General features: G+C 44.8%; 1 long non-coding RNA gene across 1 annotated transcript; it reads left to right on the forward strand.

The window, feature by feature from the left end:
* The first annotated feature begins 15744 nt into the window (after nucleotides 1-15744).
* Nucleotides 15745-19327, forward strand: LOC120795570. Its single transcript, XR_005708254.1, has 3 exons — nucleotides 15745-15799; nucleotides 17337-17479; nucleotides 17695-19327. It is a non-coding gene; the product is annotated as an uncharacterized LOC120795570 (long non-coding RNA).
* Nucleotides 19328-20114: the final 787 nt, after the last annotated feature.

The following is a 20114-nucleotide window of genomic DNA, read 5'->3' on the forward strand; positions in this document are numbered from 1 at the left end:
CAGAATTACATCAAGCTAAACGTACCAGCGAAATGTTCACTGGCGACGCACTTCATTTGTTTTCTGCCAGAATATCCCATCTAAAAATACAGCATCGGCTCATAGTGAGTACACCGGGATTCAACCTCTTCACGGTGACGTTGGGGCGCCAGCGGCACTCGGTCGAGGTCAGAGAAAAAGGTTCAGGAGAGCTGCAGCGGGTTTAGACACGATGTGTTTGTTAACGTTTACAGTGACCGAAACCACCGTCTCTCCGAGCAAAGTTGAGTTAAACAGGAACTGCGGGGTCCAGTGTCCACCCGGACCCCCCGCCTGCACTGGGACGTGGGACATCAATGTAGAGCCTCGCTCACTCGAAAAATACCCGTCCCAAAAGCCTGAATTTGTTCTCTAAACGGGCTTCAGTAGAACCGACCGCAAGACGAAACAAATCCTTGTAGTGGGGAAGTGGAGCCTACGGGAAAGTTTTTTTCTGGAGATACATGCAAACACCTTCTGCAGGTCCACACTTGACAGGCGTAGAGGAGCAGATGCGCACGGCACGTGGGTGGGTTCCAGTTTTACTTCCTGGTCAAACATCTCAACCCCGTCGCCCAAGGACGCGCCAATATTAGATGATTCTACAGAGCAGGTCGTGCTAGGCGACAGCATTTTCGAGCTCCCTCTGCAACATCTGCGTACGACAACTACAGCGTAGGTAAAGTTTTAAAGAAAGACTGGAGTTAAAGTCCATAAAAAAAACAGGAGAACTTCAACCGCAGGTTTATGACAGGACACAACTCAAGTCCACACGCTTCACTTTCCACCTGTCTACATAACGGACACAGCGACGCGGGATCGTCCGATATGGACATAACTCTAAGGAATATGGGGCCGAAGAAGAAACATGTTAGTGTTAGTGTAAAATGTTAGTTTAAAATCCACGCAAGTGTAAAGTAACGGCCACTCAAATATTTTCTGAACGAAACATATAGATCGGTGTACGTAATATTGGGAATATTAGACAACTCGAGAGATGAAGCAAAGTGCTTTTTAATACCAATGGCAGTTTTAACATTGTGATGGTTTTCCCTTTTTTATTGTCGTCAGAAAAATTATGCAGCATGAATTGTTCTCTCTTTGGCTCTTTATCTCTGTTTTCAGCACCTTTCAGCCTCTTCATTTCTCTGTTTTTTATTGTGTCAGTGTCTCACACAATTCCTCTCTTCACTGTCTCTTTGTCTTCATCCCTCGCTCTTTTCTTCTCTCCCTCCTCTTCATCCTCTCCCTCCGTATCTCCAGCTCCTTGTCTCTTTCTATTCTCTCTCTCTCTCTCTCTCCCTCTGGCAGACAGAGGGATGATGGGTTTGTTGCCGTAGTAACTCCTTCATTCAGCTCTGTTGGCGCCGGCGGCATTACCCAATGACGACACGCAAATACGACAGTTTTCCCACGTCGACATGATTTAGTTTCGTCTGTTAGGAAACAGAATGAGATTAGACAACATGAACATCCCCTCCCTCCCTCCATCCATCCATCCCTCCATCCACCCTTCCCTCGTCCCTCCGTCCGTCCGCCATAGTCGCTCGCATGTTGATTACACGCAGCACGGACGAGTAAAAACAAATGAATTGAGCCTCCCAATTATCGCCCTGCCGCGGAGTGGTTTTTCATCTCGGAGCGGCTGCTTCTCCTCTCAGATGTTTGTTGTTTGTGGTTTCATCGAGCTGAGATGAAGCATTATTGAGCTCTGCAGGGAGACAAAGGAAACGACCTGATACACACACAGAAGACAGAAAATAAACCGGGCAAGACGGGACATGTTGAAAGGGAGAACCTGCCCACAGAGAACTCGCTTTTGCAAAAAAGACTCGTGTGAGCGTCTCTGGTCTGATCTGCCACCTCTGTGGTTAAGGTTTGAGTAGGTTCAGGCTTCTTTGTTAGGGATCAGGCTTCTTAGCCCACGGCTCCTCTTCGGAGGACATTTTCTGTCATGGCACCTTAACCGCTCAGCCGCCAATGTGACATACACATATGTACACAGGTGATTGTCACTTTTAACAATTTGTTTTTTAAATATTGTATCGTGTTATATTATTTAGGCCCATTCTTAGTCACTTAGAATAAAAACCAACAGGTGCTTTGCAGATTTGCAGATAACAATTTAACTGAAAATAATCAATGAATGTGATTAAATTCTTTAAAGCCAGTTATTTATCCTGGAAGCCATTCCTGGTAAAGTTCCTGCTTTTTCTCCTGTTTCTAACGAGTATCAGACCACATCATCTACCCTGATGTCGGCTCAGATCTTGGTAAAACTGGGTTTTTCTCAATAAAAAAAAAGTAAAGATGTACAAGATAAACTTCACGTGGAAACGCTGCCTTCGTATCAATATCTTCATATCAGATTCAAACATCACATTCAAAAAATGTTTCAGGAGGAATGCGACCGTTTGAAACAGTCGAGTTTTACCTCTCTCATGTATCCCGGGTCTCGTTTTGTTGTGAGTTGTTGTGTTATATGTTATTGTTTTAACAAGTCCACTGACTAGATCATTTTGGGAATGTACAATAGTGAATAGTGAATGGATATCGGTCTTCTGTGAGAAGCCACAACCTGTTCTCAGTGTTGACTGCGATTTTAGTTTTTGTCAGCTGGCTCAGATTTAGTCGTCTTCAGCTGATTTTAGTTTTAGGCTCAGATTCAGTCAAGTTGACTGAGTTGGGATGCGTCAGCATTTCTCTGAGCTCTGTTTACCGTCTGCGGCGCTGGCGGTCACTATTTTTCTGGTTGCTAAGCTCCTGAGCCAGAAAGCGTATTGACAACCAGCAGCCGTGAGTTGTCCCGTCATTAAATGTAATGTTATGTAAATGTTGTAGAATTTTTGTAATGTGGTAAAATGTTACTAAAAGCGCGTAATAAATGAAGAGTTATTATGCCACAACCTTGGCCCGTCCCCAGGGCCCCCCAGGGTGCTTTGGCAACCACTTTGGGAACCTTTGGATAAGGGAAAGATTGTGGTCTTGGTTGAAAGGCACCAAGGAAACAAGAAGCAAACAGCAGACACCAGCGATAGAGTCATATGCTTCATTTATTTTTTTGGACTGATTGTCTTCTGAGGCAAATATGTGGTTTTGGAAAATGAAGCTTGACTTTGTTGACCCATCCGTTCACATCTATCACCTCTGTACGAGGATCTGTGGTTTCTGCCTTTGCTCATGACAGACAGGAGTCATAATTCCCATGGCTGACAGAGGCACATGTCAGGTAAATGCAAACTTAGGTCTTTTTAGGTGTTCAAAGACAAGGTTTACCAGTTGGAGTGGACAAAAGTCCTGAAAGTAAATCCGCCTCCGACGTGGGCAGAAAAAAGTGGAGACAAAAGCAGAACTTGTGACAATGGCTACGACTAAAAGTCCCCCTTGTCTTTGTTAACTTCTGTTTAGAGTAATGGTGTCAGAAAAGGGACCCAAGAGCACGACTCAGGAGGGAGAAGAGTCTTTTATTTAAGAAAAAGAAAATCCAGGCAGGTAAACAAAATATAAAGGGTCGGGCTGAGGCAAAATCCAAAAAAGGTAAGGTCAAAAACATGATCAGGATCCAAACAGGCAGCAAGTGGAAACGGACCAGTATACACCTAAACTAGGGAGTTAACGAGGGAACCGGGAACAGGTGAGAAGGTGAGAAGGTGAGTGGGGAGAGGAAACAGGTCGGGTGATTCTACTGGCAGGAAAGGCAGGCAGCTGGGGCTGGCAGGGTCTGAAATGACAGCAGATTTAGAGCATGTAGGCACAAACGACCGGACTGAATGGATGTAGGAAGGAAGGAGCAAACTGAAACTCAAAGCCATGACAAATGGAGGGTCGTATCAAAACAAATATATAAAACCACTTTTGAAAAGGAGTTCATTGGGTACGTTATTTACTCAGAAGTTCCAATTATCCTTGAGGTGGATCCAGGGATCTTGGGGAGCAGTTCTACTACGTGCTACGAAGGTTAAAATGTTGACCAGACACCTGCCACCCAATCCCCATCTACAATTCTCTGTGGCTTTGCTTAAAGTAGTTTAGAGTTAAAATACCCTAGGAAGTCTTGAAAAGGGTGTAGATGTCCGTGAGGAAGTTCCAGGGATCCCTGAGGAGAAGCCATGTGTCTTGAACAAATTCGGGACTTGACCAAGGAGGTTGTAAGTCTCTCTGAGCGGTTAAAAGTGGTCCTTAAGAACGTTCCAGGGGTCCTTGAGCGAATTAAGCAGTAAGATCAAATGCAGTGGTTAAACTGTTGACAGATCGTTCAGTGATAACGGCTACAGGCAGAATTTTGCAGGAAGACTCGAAGATCGTAACAGTCCACATACAGGGTTTTAACATATTGAAGGCATGTCTAGTCCTGTGTTTCAAGTCAGTGTTGACTTGTGTACTATAAGACCGACATCTTTCCTCAATCCCAACCAAGTGTTTTGAGGTGGCTAAAGAGAGCTATACAGGCATTAATCCTGCTTTTTGTTGCTATGAATGGAAATTGTGGCGGAAATAAATAAAATACACCAACACTGAACCTTTTTTGCTACGTTCACTGTGAGCTTTTTGCAACTTTGCAAATGATTTTAAAAAGTTTTTTTATTACATAGTTAACAAATGTAATCCATTGCATTTTTTTTCAAAACATAGTCATTGCAAAGATGTCCTGATATTCTGCCTGCAGATCCCACAGTCAGATTCTGAAAATAAAAGTAAAAATCAACTTTTGTCAAACGCACGTTTTCGTCCCGTGGTGATGCACTTGAGAAGAGAGGCTGTCGGGGGATAAAATGTAGGGGTAACGCAGCAGCAAGGCAAAGTCATGCATGACTGGACCATCAGGACCTCTGAGAAAGTACATGTAAAAGTTTTTAGGCTGAAAGTGAAAGTCTGCCGTCCTAACACAGCAAGCGTTTCAACAGGGTTGCCACAGGGTTGGAAGACAACGATTGCTTAATTCTTCTGCAAATAACTTAAACAAAATCAGCAACAATCCCTTTGCTCGTAAACGACCATACAGGTGGCTTGTGTCTACCCTCAGATACAAACCATGGGAGCGTCCCAGCGGCAGGCGTGCCAGCACTCTGTCGTCACGGTCACAATGATAAAGCCACAGTCCTGCGATTTGTGGACCCATCCATCCACCCCGACCTCCTCCTAACTTTGTTGTTCTGCGTACCACATCGCCTAACTTCCTCCTTCACCCCCGTAGTACTTACCACAGCTGCCAGAGGTCATAACTATGGGTCATGATAAGCTGCGGCGCGGACGACCTGTGAGCTCATTTTCTACGGGTGGACGGTCTCAGGAAGGCATCGTGAAACTGAGCGGTGCTGTGATGCAACTTAATTTGGCCTTGAGTTTTTATCTATAAAAGTTATGTAAAATTTGCCACCAATGCAGCTAAAAGTTGTCTTTTTCCATCAACCGGGCGCTCCTTCTCGCGGAGCAGATTATTTCTCCCTTCCGAGGAACATTCTTGAGTCAGACCGACATGGGGCCTCTCCGTCTCTGCCCCTCTCTCGGTCAGACTCTTTCACGTTCTGTCACCCGAATTGATTTTGTGTCACTGCTGCTGTTTTGCTCCCGGGGGAGGATTTGAAAGGACTCTCTCGGTTTTGAATACACACCAGCCGACCGTTTATGCTGTTTACTCGCCACAACAACTCTACTGCAGACCTATAGATCTGTGTGTGTGTGTGTGTCTGTGTGTGCGTGACAGAGACTGAGGCCGTGAACCAGAGTAAAGTGGTAAATGGGACAATGATAGTAAAGCCAAGTTTATTTCTAAAAAAATACCTTAGATCTAGTGGCGAAAACAATCTCCCCGTCCATTTAGTGGCTGTTCTGAAACCTTCTATCGTGTCACGCGATTGCCATCAGCAGATGTTGTTTCTGCAGTTTTCACTGAGTTGTAGCTGTCCTTGCCCACCGCTCTTCCCCAGGTCAAGCATGAACTGATCCGACATAGCCAACAAGTCCTCTAAGTGCCCGGAAAGATGCTCAGTTGAACAGCCGCGATGCCACGACAACTGCTGCGAGGGCTGCTGATGAAGATCAGGCGATGTGATTGAAAACTCCAGAACGGAGCGTCCAGGACGTGGGTTGAAGCGTGATACACTCTCCTCTACCCTCGCTTAAGCTGTATCACTCCGCCAGCACAGGGTTACACTGTGTAGTCCCCATGAAAATCCAAAAACATGAACATTAATAGTATATACTGTACGTGTTCACTTTATAGGGCACTCCTGCGCAGTCAAATGCAATCTAATACGACACTTTTATGAGGCCTATAATGTTTTTTCTCTCCATATTTTACAGAGGTGTTGATTAAATCGTGTGATATTAGCACTGAGGTCCCATTTTGTGACGGCGTTGTACTGGACTGGCTTATATCCAGAGGTGTTTCTCATTCCGTCGTGTGTGCAAACGGGAGGGACAAAAAAATGAGAAACACCTCTCAATACAGTCCAGTACAAGACCACCTTTAACTACGACCTCAGTAATAAACACTGAACTGATTTTAATGAATTCATTTGGACGCAAGTGTTTGCTGAAGTGAACGTAACATTTAACTTTCACCGACAGTGTACAGGAGCCTTCAGTTAAGGCTAAACCCTTTTGACCAATCGTGATTAATTTTCCCCCTGCATTATTTTTCAAATCTCTGCAAACCGATTTTCATAGAAAAACAAAGTGAAACTAACGTTTGCCTGGATGGAAAGAAACCCAGGCCGATACTGAATACGGCAGGAATACGAGTGATTTGTAGCCAAAGAGCTAAAACCTTGAAAAAAAAAAAACACCGGTATGGTCCTTTAATATGAGGACCTGTGAGGATGGAGGCGAGTTCAGGCAGGAAACGTCTTTCCCAGAGTGACTTTGATGCCTCTCATCTCGGCCTTTCTCTCCTTCTTCGCTTTGTTTAAAACAAAGCGTTGGCTGCTGTCAATCACGCGGTAATAGCCGGCGAGGAGAGGCGGCGAAGTCGTTATGACTTCGTGAAGCGTCTGCTCACGAGCTGATTGGATGAATTAGTGACCATAATCGTTAGTGGCCGAGCTTTAGACGGACTCTTAATGTCTCTGTATTAGCACTAATGGAATGCAATTTCAGCTCTACCTCTGCTCTCCATCCCCCCGCCCGGCCGTGATCCCGGGGGAACCACTGGACTGTTGTCTAGGTAACTGTAATCACCGTGCTGACGCCCGGTCCCCTTCCTCCTCCTCCTCCTCCTCCTCCTCCTCCTCCTCCTCCTCAGTGAGACAGAGAGAAAAATTAGAGATGGCTCTTAATAAGAGTCCTGGCGCTAAAAGAAAATGACCAATATTCCTCCTCAGGCAGGGAAATTATTTGAGCTGCAGCCAGTTTTATGAGGGAGCAGCGGGGGAGATTAGCTCGATTAAGTCCAAATCAGACCTGCTTCCAATTTGATGAGAGAAGGGAAGATAATAGCTCTCAGATTGGTTTCTCATGCGGCTCTGGCCTTTACTGAGCGGAATTAAACCACTCTTTGTCTCTCTATCTCTCAGGGTGACTCCACTCCCCCCGACAATCAGGGATGCTAGCTGCTAAATCAGAAAGCTAAAATAACCTTTTCTCCTGAGAATTACTTTCACACTCAACTAGTTTTCATTAGCTAAACAATTTTCGGGGGATAATGTTTTCAGCTTGTACCACGGGTGCGGGCCGGCAGGTTCCTATTAGTGTCGGGACGCCTCAAATACAGTTCCCTTCGACTGTTTAACCATCATTGTGAATCAGAGCTCAAGGTACACACTATACGGTACATACCAACCTGCAGATAGACACAGGGTAGCTACGGCGCTGATGCTGCAGGCTCTGTCAGAAAGTAATCGGCTAACCGTGAGGTGAGCCGGATACACCTGGGCCCGTTAGGTGCGAGGTAGAATTTGTTGTCGTTCTTTCCATTTACAGTAGTCATCATACAAGGCTGAAGCACTTCAGTGCTACGGCTGACACAAGAGAACAATTTTTAAAAAAAGACATAAATCCAATGCAAAAACAGTAGAGTGCAAGTAGCACTGAGATGAGTAAAGTGCAATGAGTGAACAGTACCGTCACACATGTAAAGACGTGTCTCATTCCATTGAAAAAAGTCAAAAGTTCCTTTATAAAATGCATATTAAACAAAGACTAATAATACCTGTTACGATCAAAAAAAAAATAGACGACAAAAACTGGCAATGGAATAGTTCCAGTGGCAGCATAGGAAGCAGTGTGACGCTTGGTAAACCACCACGTAACAACCACACCAACCACAACCAGTGCCACCGCGACAACAGTGTAAACTAACCGCTACATCCGCGAGAACTCACTTAAAAGCATTGGTAACTGGACGACGACAAGATGCGCGACGCTATTAGGTGCCTTGAAGAGGAATTTAGTTTGCTGTGCAGCGCCCTGCCGACATGTAAAGTTATGCCGAAAAAATCTGAAAGAAGTAACAGAGAAACCTTCCGGCAGGATGTCGGATCGGCCGCGCGGCTCGCTTGAAACACAGAACTGGGGTGTTCCTCTAACGAGCTGGGCAAAAGGCGGGTGGGCTCCACTTTCACACTTTCTTTGCCTCTGCCTCTGAGCTATTCCTGTGGTTCTTCACAATATTCAAAGCCTTGTGCGAGACCTCTAATGGCACGTCTTCGATTTATTCATTGATTCAAATGAGTCTGATATTGTGTTCGCTGTTGGCTGCTTTTTGCTTCTTGGCGAAGCAATCGGAGATTCGTAGGCAGACTAACGAATGAGGACATCATCCACTGTCGACACATTGTCTTTCCCGTAACGGCCACCCTGTCTTTCTCCAGCTGAGGTCCTCTAATGTAAAACGGCAGCAGGAAGTGTTGGGTTAGCGTTAGCGGTAACCTACGGCCGTAGGACAGTAAACAAAACACAGCGAGGCTGAGAACAATGAGGCAAAATGAAAAACATCAACGCTGGATTAAATGCTGCATTGTGAACCAGTACGGGAACGGCGGACCCCGCAAGCACCAATAAAAAACGACTCTATAGGAAGGTGATTACAGAATCTAAACACATTTAATGGTCATTGCTGCAAAGTTCTGACCATAAGCAGTATGAAAAACAGGGTTTTGATTCACGCAAATCTTACAGATTATGTCAGTAAAGAGAAACCATTCTATGGTCCTATAGGTTCAGGCAACTATTTGGTTTAGTTTGACGAATAAATCCAAACTTAAGGTCCATCCACTCGCTCTTTTTCGAGCTTATCAACAGTTTTTTGTTTAATTGTCACCATGGGACCGAAGTACAGAGTCAGTATTTATGTATAATTAGGGTTAAGAAACTAAATATTTAAAATGTAAAGAGATGCGAACCTAGTCCTAGTCCGGCAAAGTCAAATGAGCTCCACGCTCCGGTCCGACTCCCTGTTGCGTCAACTCTAAAATTGGTGATAAAATTGGACGTTCAGGAGATTTTTTTTTCCCTTCTTTCTGTTCTCTGACATTCGCTCCGTTTCAAAGGGTGCCGAGGTGAAAAAAATTATTTAGAAGAGAAAAGAGTGAAGCGATTGGATGTGACCTTTACGGAGAGACAATGAGAACATGGAGCTAGATGGGGAGGTGATCTGAGCGGAGAGGTGCAAACAGCAAGAGTGAAGGAGAATTAACAGGACTGACTGTTCCCAGATCAGACGCCATCCATGGCCTCACCTCATTTTACTGGGCTTTGACATTTGAGTGATGTTACACCTCTACGTGTTACTGTGTGTGTGTGTATATGTGTTGAAAACGACTTTATTACACACTGTTTGATCTCAGCTGTATAAAGCCCCGTTCGCATGAGTCAGATTTATTTTTGTCAGTACGTGCGGGTGATTTTATGATCTTTCGAGGGTCAGATCGCAGTGACTGGCATGCGGCTGCCGCCGCAGTCTTTGAGCACGTTAAACGTCTTCAGGCATTCGGTCGTAATACGGACGGCGATTTACAGAAGCAAAGAAAGGCCACAAGGATATGAATCTTAGGAGCAAACGGATAGCTAATTGTGTAATGTAATCATTACTTAGCACTTCATAATGGAATTTAAATTACCGCTTTATTTATAACATTGAAATGTTTAACTTTGAAAACCATCTATATGGAAATTCGTTGAAAAAGTGGTTGCTCAGGGAAGGTGGTTGATTGCTCCTTTGTCGCACACCTAAACTGTAACTGTCAACTACATAAACTGGATGGAGAAACTTACCACTACCTCAGGACTATATAGTTTATACCAATATCTAAAATACTGGAAAGAATGAACCCTATATACCACATGAGAACCTACAAGATGTTACTATGTACTGAAAGACCCTGTTCCTGTGTAAATATGTTGCCAAGTCAACCCACTCGTTTTGCCTGAAAATATTAATACAAATAAAGTGGTAAAAAAATTTAATTTACGTTCTTTGGATTTCTGTCACCGAGATTTCAGGCAGGTAAAGAGTAGGTAAGGGTTTTTATTTTGGAATCTTTTTTAAGGCTTTGCATAAGAACTAGAAAAAGCGTTTGGTCGTTTTCAGATCTAAAAAAATTCAACTTAAGTCAAAAAATCAAGTCAGAAAATCAGACACCATAATTCAAATTTGAAGGTCAGTGCTGCCAGGCATAGGCAATCAAACCCTAAATGAAACTGATCAGCCCTCATCAGGTAATGTTCTGCCAGACATATAATCCAAGAGAGAAATCCAGATTAATGATTTAACTTGAAGTTTTTATCTGAATTTGTGACCTGGAAGAGAATAAGTAAATCAAAAAATCTTTGAAATTGCACAACTTTAAATTACCTTTTTGGAAATGGAAAATGAAAATGAGGAATTCAAAGCCCTTTGGTTGAGATAGAAAGACCTTTGAAATAAAATCAATTTAAATCAATTTAAATTTCAGCAATGAGCATTCAGCAGAGGTTAAATTCTCAGTTACTTCTTGAGTTGCTTGAGGATCGATTGCTCATCAACACAAATCTGTCACAGCACTGTCTGTAGGGCGTAGGTGTCACATCCATGAAACTCGCTATTTATGTAACACAAACAGCTAGATGGTTCTAACTGCGTTGCTTCGGTCCCATCTAGCGTTTAGACAGCACAGGAAAGGCGGCCATGCGTAGGAGTGTAACATGTCAGAGTAGCAGCAGCACCTTCGCACGAGGTGAATTTGTTAAGGTTTGTGACATGTCGCTTTCCCCAGACGTGTTCTATGCAGAGCCGTCGGGGCTGCCTCACACCATGAAGGTGAGCTCACTGCAGCCGCCGTGTGTTTTTACAACGCTGGCCCTCCACTGATGTATTGGACCCGTTAGCTCTGAGCTAACAGAGAGGCTAGCCCTGAGATCGCTAAGCCGAGCTAAAAGCTGTCGGACTGAACGCGAAATAAATTCCAAGGTGGCATCATGGTATATAAACCAAGCAAAACGGCACGAATCGAGATGAAAACGTGTTGCACAAGGTAAAAATGTCGATACTTGCGCAAAAACGTACGATCCCGAGAGATTCATGACTCCGCCTAATGAACGTACAGAAGAGGCAGAGACTGGAAGAAAATGGCAGAAAGAACTGGAGTTCCTGGTGACTTCTCTGGGATCTGTTTGCCAGAACTGTCACATAAACACCAACAACCACTCGATACACGCACAGTTAGCTTGTATATTGCTAGCTAGCAGCGGCTACCGTCGGTACAGTCAGTACAATGGCCGCCTTTGGTGGATAAATGAAACTTCTCGAGGTCACTCATTTGCAATAATAACACAAGGTGAACACCGGGTTCGCATTCATTCTCAACACACCCTTTAGCCTTCTGTTTAAGACTCGCGTTCGTGCATTATTACAAGATGGTAATAAGTAACAACATTTAAACGGCCTAAATGAATTTAGATGTATGTACATGCTAACAAAGTATAGCGTTGAAGTTCAACTTCTGGAATCTTTGCGCGATGATTTGGTTTTTAATTTTATTTGTTTGGATTAATTCAGAATCCAGCAACCTTGGGCTAACGGCAGTGCTAGCCCTGAGCTAACAGAGCCATCATCCTCAAGCTTCCACAGCTGTATGCTCTGAGCTCACAGAGGTTTTAGCTCAGAGCCAGTGTCAAAGCGTGTGTTTAGTAGAACAGACCATGTCTGTTGCAACTATTTCAGACCTGGACCATTATTTGAAAAATGATGTTGTTTCTGGTAACTTCTAATAAATTCCACATTAGAATTAAAAAAAAAGGCAAGAAATGGGAAAGAAAAAAGTATGAACAATAGTATGAAGAGTAGATTTATATTATACAAACAAATTCTTGCAGTGTACTGTGTCAATATTGCTGCTTTTAGCAGATGTAGTGTCAACTGTTTATTCTTTATTTTCCTGCCCTTATAATTTAGGAAAACACGCTGTTGTACTATTTCAAATTGTTTGAAATGCCAACTTTATTATCTGTGAATAAATGTCAGACGCGTGCGTAGTTCAGTTTAGCTGAAGTTTGCTGTTGATGTTTGACAGGTTTTGTTCTATTTCGGTGACGAGATGATGAGACGATGATCTGTGTGGGGAAACTGGATATCACAGCTGTTGTCAGAGTGTTTCAGTGTCTCTCAACTTTAGTTGAAAATTGTGTCGAAAAGTAATTTCAAAAGCAAATTTAGACTTTAAGAAGAGTTTCAGTAAAACAACATGGTCATTAAAACTCCACCAGCCTCCTATTCTCACTTAATTAGAACGGACTGCTGCTTTCAATGTTTTTAAAGCACAGAAACAATATTTTACATTTATTTATTAAGTTTTTCTTTCTAAAGGAAAGTGGTGAACATGTCTTTCTACAGAATATCAGTCATTTTGTAGATTAAATGTGACGTCACCCATTCTGTACCGGTGGAAAGAGACAGAGGTGACACGAGCAAATAAATGCAAATGAGACTTGAACTCTTTTAAATTAGCAACATGTACGTTTTTGCTACCGTTACATAGCCGACGTCAGCATTAACAGCTGTTTACTCACCGGTCTAGAAGAAACGTCGCGGGTTCGGCATGAGAAGCTGTCGCTGTTGACAGGTGACCCTCACCTCCCCCCGCTCCCGGCAAGAACCCACGTTCAGGTTCAGGGGCAGAGAAAACGTACACATAGCCCCCCTTTAAATCAGCCCCTGTTTAGTCTCAGGCTCCAGTCTTTGCCTCTGATCTCACGCTGCCTGAGATTTTTGCCCCACTAGCAGCAGGACCATGGTCTGATCGGTCAGTCCTCCATCCGTCTGATAAGTCTAGATCTCAACCGTCGCGAGCAGCCGATGAAACCTTTTGATTTTATTGACCCTATGACCTCTCTCTCTAGCGCCACCATCAGGACAAACATTACCTCTTTAGCCCCACCTCTGGTGAAGCTCCAGCTAACTCTTACTTAAACAGCAATCTTAACAAAGGTAATGACAGGGAGTCTGAGAAGAGGATTGTATCTCTGGTGTTGCTCAGACCTCCAGGGCCTGGTGCTCTTTCCAAGAAAAGTCTTTTTTTTTTTTTTTTTAATCAGTTAAAAGCACCGTAATTTGCTGTAACGGCGTAGCAGAGAAAAAGGCAGTGAAGAGTAGCTTACATGCCCTGAAACCTTCTTTTTTTCTGCTGAAATCCAGCGGTTGAACCTCTCGCCTTACTGCAGTGACGTGGACGCGTACTCCAGGACCCCGTGACACGGCTGGTGGCTATAGGTGAAACAGGAGGCGTGGCGAAACCAGGCGAGACACCCTCCTCCCTCTGTTCTTGTGCTCAGCTCCAGCTGTGTAAACAAAGCTCTTGGTGCGCTCGACGCGCTCATCTCATCTGCAGCCTCGGCGTCTTTCCAGATGCTCCCGCCTCAGCGTGAGACGCTCGACAGCGGTGGAATAAACACTAACTCAGCAGACATGCTCAAGTGTTAGCTACAATTCTGATTATTCCGAATATTTTCAATTCATGCTACTTTATACCTCTACTCAGCTACTTTTATTTTACGTATACACAACATATGATTGACTTGTAAGACACGTCGTATTATTGTTATTGTTTTTCCCCCAGTGCCACCGGCAGGTCAAAATCTTGCCCAACCACATGACCCAGCTCTACATCTACTAGATGGACTGTGGCCTCGTGGCACTGCGAACGCGGCCGGAGACGCTTAGTCTCGATAAAATTCGTATGAAAGTCAAAGAGGGTTGAACGCTTTGACTTCCAGTTTGTTAGTTTGACAAATATCGCACGACAAGCCGAGTAAACCGGAGGAGATTAAAACCCAGAGCTAGAGAGACCGGACACGACCTCCTCCGCTCCTCCTTCCAGTTCCTTCTCCTCACTGTTTACATCAAACACGCTTTTTCCTGCCTCAGCTCCTCCATCTTGTTTTCATGCTGCCTCCCTCCTGGCTCTCTGTCTTTCTTTTGGTCAAACTCACACACACACAGAGTCCAGATTAAACAGTCTCGTGACACTTGGACGGGTCTCCGGTCGAGCTGGGCGGGGCTAAGCGCTGTCACGTGTCGGCAGCCGGGGCAGCAGCTGATTGGTCGATTCATTAAGCGAGGGCGGCTTTACTGTTGTGTTTCCCCACATCAAACACCTCTTCAGCCTGTTGCTTTGACATCTGTCGGCCGGCAGTTGATTGGAGCTGACTGAGGCAGGTTCAGCCGGGGCCTCCACCCGTCCTCACACCGGACTGTTTTGGTTTGGTGGACAAAAATGCACCGAGAGGGAATTTGACGACGCGGTTTGATCTTATTTAATTTCGGGTGCCATAGACACACCGTTGGGAGGCCCTGGTACTAAATATCAGTTGCGGAAAACCCTTCACTCAAAGCCCTTTGATATGAAAAGTAAATCAAATGACTGTAATGTGGAAGTGTCTCTCATACTTTTGAGCCAGCCTCCCCTTAGTCGCTGTTGCTAAGCTTGTCAATCTCCCCATTCTGGCATGGCAGGCTAAGTGAGTTTCTGTCCACCTGCTTCTCTCAGTGTTTACAATTTGCCCGTTAAAAAGAAAATGGCGTAAACACCAGAAGTCGGTTGAATTAAAAGTCACAATATGGCAAAAATGTTTTCCTGACAGGAGGCAGCGATAAAAACAAAAGGCTACAAAGTGCGACGGAAACAGACGTAGTGAATAAATGAAGCATGTGACTCGTCACCTCCAGCGGAGAGAGGGAACCATCGGATCTGTGAGGAGCCGTGAGGAGACTGGAACCTTCCTCACATCAGCACACGGAACCAGCAGAAACGTCAGGTTTCCATCACGTTCTCCACGTGGTTTTCCCTCGTCTGATCTTCGAGTGCGGCTCTTTTAACGACCTCGTCTCGCCGCGTCCTCTTCTTCTGTGGTGGTGTAACGGCAGCGACTGGAGAATCGGCTCCGCCAGCTGTTTATCCGCATCAACCAGTCATATTCATAGTAGACGGCAGCGCACATTCATCTGCATTTTACTTTTGAAGATTTTCTGGAAATTCAGTTACGGGCCGTAAACAGGGAGGACGGTATGTAGTATGTAGCCCAGGACAACAAGACCTTTAACTCAAAATAAACAAAAGGTTGAACTTACACATTTACAGCAATTTTACCAAAATTGATGTTCACAATAGAGTTTTATGTTAATTTTAAAACCAAAAAAAAAAAAAAAAAAACACTTGACAACAGTCTGTACCCTCAGTACTGTATCCCACTTAGTACGGTCCAGGTTCCCCTCCCTATAAAGCTGGTTGGACTCTCCCACTTCCTGTTTGACAGCCTGCACCTTCATCTGCAGGTAACAAGACTGGGAGCACATGCGGCAAACATTTAGGTAACTGAGACTGAATATCAGTTCATTGAAAGCATCGCTAAATAACCCTGAACGTGTGTGTGTGTGTGTGTGTGTGTGTGTGTGTGTGTGTGTGTGTGTGTGTGTGTGTGTGTGTGTGTGTGTGTGTGTGTGTGTGTGTGTGTGTGTGTGTGTGTGTGTGTGTGTGTGTGTGTGTGTGTGTGCGCACTTCCCTCAATAACAGTGTGTTTTAAGCCCCACACTGCTCTTCAGGAGCAAAGCTAACATGCTTAGCCTCACAGCTCCTGGGCTACAACAGACAGAGTGGTGCAGTGGCTACCTAGCTTAGCTGCACGCCTAGAGCAACGCTCTTATTTTGAAAAGTTTACGTTCTTAGTATCATAAGTACATAGTATTTGCTGGCTGAGTAGTTTCGCTGACTGGTCCTTGTGCGTGAACCGTTGTTGGGGCCTCACAGGACGAGTAAATATGTTTCTCTCAAAACGTATGAGTTGCAAGTTGGTACAACATGAATGTTACTTCCAGGAGTTGGGGTTGGGCAGTGTAGAGAGGGACGGCATCAGAAAGCACTTCTGTCACTGGGCATTTTGCTGTCCCCAAAGTTGCGTTCCCAAGTGGCAGAATGGTTAGAGCTCACTGGCATCATTTTTCTGCTGGGAGAGATTTACGACTTCAAGCTCGGGAGAGGAGAATTGCCAGTGTCCAGGTTGACGTCATCAAATGCCTTGTTTTGTCTGACAAACAGTCCAAATCCCAAATATATTAGATTAACTGTAATGTACAAAAGCACATTATCATTTAACACTTTTCTTTTTCTTTCCGCTGTAAAACACTTTGGTAAATACGGTTCTAGGGCCACATTTAACTATTTTTTTTAACTGTGTCTACAAAACATCAGAAAGTAGTGAAACATGCCCATTACAGTTTCCCTGGGTGACGTCTTCAAATGTCTTGTTTGTTTCTCTGTGTTTCGAACAGGTCAAAACTTGGAGACGGTCCGTTTACTATCATACGGCACATGTCAAAGGAAAGCAGCAAATCCTGATGTTGAGAAAGTGAACTAGGGAATAGTTGGCACGTTTGCCTGAAAAAGGAGTGAGACGATTAATGGATTATGAAAATATTGGCCGATTTGATTTTCTGTTCATCGTTGCCGCTCCGGATCGCACTGATCCTTTTCTCAGAGCCGAAGTTAGAAAAGCGGGATCGTCTTTCATGCCTTTTTTTCCCATTTCATAACGTGTAGAAGGAGACAGAGAAACGGCCTTACCTCAGTGTCAGGTCTTATGTAAGGAAACTAAACGCAATATTCACGGCCAGTGTGTAAACGATGCGGAAATTTAGGCCACATGTCCAGTTCTTCCGTTAGACTCATGGACGGCGAGTGGACCAGCTGCTTTCTAGTGTGTCATTTGCTAAGATAATGTAAATGGAAGGCATAGTTAAATATTTCTTTTTCTCAGTATGTTCCTCCTGCCGTTGAGGATAAAATCATTTCTGTCAACAAAATAATCATCAAATATGGTGGAGGCCTGCACTTAAGGTTCTTGTTTTACAGGATTATAAATCAGCGTCTGACGGGGTCGGAGTGAAGGCGAGCTAATTTCGACTTTGGCCTCTTGGAGGAGGAGAGACGCCCACGCTTTGGTTTGAACCGCCTGAACTACAGGAGGAAACGAAGAAATGCCCGTTCTTGAAAAGGTATTCAAATCTGTTCTGTGTTTGTCACGTAACGCTGATGGAGGTTTTCCGCCAAAATGCGGGGAATTCTGTACCAAAAGAAATATTTTCAGACCATCATCAGCCTCCAGGAGCCAGGATGAATTTATTCATGGTCTCTGAGAGGCAAAGCAGCCACGCTTTGATTTTTGGCCTGATCAGATGTCTTTTCCATCATCTCTGTCACCGACCTGCAGCCTGCTCTCGGGGTCCCTGATTTGCACTTTGATTCGAGCACCGCTGGGAAAAGCAGATTTCATCAAAGTTGTTTCCTGAATAAAAAATGAGGGCGTTTATTTCGCGGCACCGACGGCTGACTTGGCGCTCAGGCTGAGCGACGGATCCGTGGGAGCGAGAAATGTGACAAACACCAACATAACCAGCTCTGATTTTATTCAACAACTACAGCGGATTTATGGGAATCTGAAGTTTGCAAAGAGGACGAGGAGGGGAGGCAACCGCATCAACAGAGAGTCACAGATTGTAGCCGGGCAGTCAAACATTTGTGCTCCTTTTCTTTCCCTCAGTTCTCAGTGACTGAATCTACCATCCTCCATCCATGAAAAACAGACAGAATTCTGTGGGAAATCCTCAAATCCTGCCGCATGCAGTCTGTTTGCGATAGTCCTGCCTGTCTGCGGACCCTTTTGACTGAGCTCTGTGACTTTCAAACAAGACGCATCGCCAGTCACGGTTGCCGGTCGTCAACACGCTCGCCAGCTCGTGACTTCGTCAGGAGCTCAGCGGCCAGAGAGACGCTAGACGTCAGAGCAGCAATTAAAGATGTGACACAGCCAACAGGGACCAAGCGCTGATACTTGAATCTGAGCCCCCCCAACAAAAAATCCCTCTTCTGCAAGAAAACAAGAAGCTGCTTGTCGGTGGAGTCAAAACTGCAGGTTGTTCTCTCTCCACATCAACAGCAGGCTCACATGCCCCGTTAGCACCTGCAACCTCTTCTTCGTGAGCTGAACGAAAGAAATACATGAGACCTTTCATTTTTTATTTTAGGTGAAGTATTTATCCGTTAATCTGCCTATAACCTGTTGGCTTTTATTCTGAGTGTCCGAGAAGGGCCTGCATGGTATAATGCAATATAATACAATGACAACATCTGATGAGCATCTGTGTGAATGTGTGTGAATATCTCCATTGAAGCGGTGCCATGGTCTGAAAAAGCTGGGGAAGGATTGAGTTAAGCGGCACGTTAAGAGCCTGGTAATATTCCGGGATTAGTAACCTCCCAGTTTAGTGGAAACCGGTTGCCAGGAATGAGCGGCTACAACAATCAACTGACGACTCGAATCTTTAGTCTGTGCTTCAGCTCCAGCTTGTCCGGTCCTGGGGCACGAATTATAACCTCCTCACTGTGCGTGTGGTTGAGAGAGAGAGAGAAAACGTTTTTAAGATGAAATTTAAACCTAAACACGTGTTAAAAAGTATTTAGGAAATATTCGATTTCCGGAAACGTGCCCTGAAATGATTAAATACTGCATCTGTAAGCCTGCTGGTCACTTTTTTCCTCACCGAGCTAAACGCTGCATGCGGGGCTCATTGCCTCAAGTTTTCTATACACTCGTTATCATTTCAAACATAATCCAGAACAACAGACAGTAAGAGCCAGTGAGCGGAAAGAGCGTTTTAATCTGAGTGGCTGCCGAGTCAGACTGTCGGGGAGCAGGAGCGTCTGCAGAGTTCCCTCTTGTTTCCCGCTGCTTCCTGGCTGTTTGGATCCAAACAGGGGTCGGAGGTCAGGTATCTGACGACCCTCCTCCTTCCTGTCCGCTCGCCAGCCGTCCGCTGATTGGAGGCTGCCGATGCGTAATAATATTCCAGCAGGCTGTGGGGGGGGGGGGTCAGCGCTGGTGATACTGGTAATGGTGGTAGTGTGAGAGAGTGTGGAGGGGAGGGAAGGCGGGGTGGGGTGGAGGGGTTCAATGCATGCATCCATCCATCCATCCAAATCAGCATTAATCAAGACAGCTCAGCTCATTCCTCCTCGTATCAAATCAGACAAATGATTACTGGCATTTACCCGACGAGGGCCGTCGACGGCGAGGGGCCGAGCGGCGCCGCAATCAGACCGCTGCTCGCTTCCTGGAGATCCCGCCGCAGAATCACAGTGTTTTTCTTTTCTTAACTAATCGTTTTAATAAAAAAGACAATGATTGACGTGCAGAAAATAGAGGAACCGTGTCTCTCCGCGCGAATAAACGCCCTGAAGCTGCGCATCACAAGCCTGAAGCGGAGAGTATTTGGATCAGCACAGATCATCCCGGCCTGAAAATACTCATCATTCTGGGTTTTCTTTCTTTTTTCTTTTTTTTTTATCCCCTCTTCTCTCAATCAAGCCCCGTTCCAGCAGAGATCATTTTATTTCCACTGTGGTGTAAATAGAGCAGACTGCCCCGAACACCACAGAAGAAGAGAGAGGATTTAACCGGGATTCAGATTTTCTCCACGTCAGGAGTTAAAGACAGCAGGAGCTGCGGGGACAGAGGTTTGTTTCTTAGGTGATGACTCTCTTCTCCTCAGCTGTTTGCTTTTCTTAATTATCACACACACACACGTCGGCGACGTTGTTAAAATATTTGTAGTCATCTTTGTGTAATTCAGT

The sequence above is a fragment of the Xiphias gladius genome, chromosome 10 (assembly GCF_016859285.1).
Source record: "Xiphias gladius isolate SHS-SW01 ecotype Sanya breed wild chromosome 10, ASM1685928v1, whole genome shotgun sequence".
Lineage (NCBI taxonomy): Eukaryota > Metazoa > Chordata > Actinopteri > Istiophoriformes > Xiphiidae > Xiphias > Xiphias gladius.